The sequence below is a fragment of the Bidens hawaiensis genome, unplaced genomic scaffold, assembly GCF_021521415.1.
Source record: "Bidens hawaiensis isolate Kalapana, Puna unplaced genomic scaffold, B.hawaiensis_p1.1 tig00040056_1, whole genome shotgun sequence".
NCBI classification, from domain to species: Eukaryota; Viridiplantae; Streptophyta; class Magnoliopsida; order Asterales; family Asteraceae; genus Bidens; species Bidens hawaiensis.
In genome coordinates this window covers 106,913-109,051 of record NW_027497057.1, presented here as the reverse complement: position 1 = coordinate 109,051, position 2,139 = coordinate 106,913, and positions in this window count along the sequence as shown.

Genomic DNA, 2,139 nt, shown 5'->3' with positions numbered 1-2,139 from the left:
ACGATCGTTAAACGTTAAACATAATAGTCTAATCGTGGATTAGACGACTCGCTAATCGTGTCAGAGGTTTGGTTGTAATCACTAAAGTATATAAAGTAACTTAACACATATGGATTGTTTTCAACATAAAACATATTTTTCACTATTATTTCAAATTTAAAACCTATGTTCTCACCAACTATTTTTAGTTGACACTCTCGCATGTTTTTCAGGTGAAGGAAATTAAGTTATGGAGATTCACGAAGTATCACTTAGGGGATGTGTCAGACCTAGAAGTCTAAATAAATAAAGTGTTATGTCTTGTTTTCTATTTTGGATTATGTTTGGTTTGAACAACGTGTTGGTTTATTTTAATAAGAGTTTTACATTTAATACCATGTGCATGATTTCAATCTACGCACGCCCCGGCGTTTCCGCCTTCGGCCGGGGGGGTGTGACACCGACTAACCCGAACCTTAATAGGGTCGGGTTGCGGGTTAGATATTATTTAAGGAAAACCCGACTAACCCGAAACCCGATCGGGTTGACCCGATTAACACCCCTATATGAAAGTATATAATAAAATGTATGTGTAAAGAGTGAAGGTATGGTTGTATGGAAAGAAGGGACCAGACCCTACCAATATATAAGATAGAAGGGACCAGACCCTAATAATATCTGAGACAGAAGGGACCAAACCCTACAAATATCTAAGATAGAAGGGACCAGACCCTAATAATATCTGAGATGTAAAGATAGTTATGTATGTAGTATGAAAGAGTGTATGTATATGAATTAATGTATGTACGAAATGAAGTTAAACATGTAAAGTATATAATATGTATCTTCGGATGTGTATATGAAAGTAAGTGTATGTATTTTTATGTTATCTGATTAACTAGAACTCACTCAACGTAGCTGCCTTTTAGTATGCACGTAGGTAAATAGATTGAAGCAGCTAGCTTGAGGAAGGCACAATTTGAAGGGACTGGCATCCAATGAAGATTGTCATGGTGTTTTGATAAACTATGTTATGTTTTATATTAAAAGACAAGTTATTGAATGTTTGTAATGGATGGTTGACCTTTATTTTATTTCCGCGAAAGTTTTAATTAACTCTGATATTTAGAACTGTGTTTATGAGTAAATCCAACGTCCAAAGAAGGGCACCGGGACTGGGGCCTTACATACATATTCAACATTGAATTTTTAATTGTCTAAAGTCATACATTTATTTTAAACCGTAATTATAAAGTTCACAAATTCCCATAAATAATATTTTTAACATTCGATTTTTTCAATTCCTTGTAAAATAAACTTCCAAAAGTTAATCGTAGTTGTTACAATATACATTCAAAACCGAAAATCATTTTATGATATTTAATCATAATTGATATATTAGTTTTTCTTCGTCACCTTGTTCACCATTAAACTAGCTTCAGTTTAGTTCCATTGAAAGACAAGTATCATTAGCTTCCAGACCATTGACTTAGGTAAGTTCATCCCATTTGTGCACACGAAACTTTTTGTAAAGGCCATTCATTTCCACATGTACCACCGACGACCATTCAAATTAACATAATATAGAAAGTAGCAAATTAATGTGTTTTATGTCAAATGACTAATTAGCTAAACTTTTCTTACCTCAATTAGCAATCCTTAGTGTTTCAAATACTTTGAGAAGAACATATACCAAAATAGTAAGGAACCGTGCACTATATTACAAAGAAGATACAAGATCAAAATAAATTTTAATTAATAAAAATGTTAAAATTAGTGAATTTGTGCGTGAGATTATTGATATTATTAATTTATTACATTATACCTTTATGAGAAAACACATACATTCCAAGCAACCAATGGCTGACCATCAACTGTTATATCAATCTCGTCACCACACATATAGGAATTTTGTCCCACCAATATAATAAAAGCCAAATGATACAAAACATACCAGGGAAAAAACACAAATGAGAAACAACTCAAAACAAGGAGGACTGAAAATACACGTCTACCCAAAAAGTTGTCCTTTTCATTTTCTCAAGCTATCATTATCTAAAAGTCTCAATTCTCAAACAGCAACACAAATCTATCAAAATTAAAACAAACTGAGTGTATACATAATCTCCACATGTTAACTAAGAACTTTGACCCATTTGA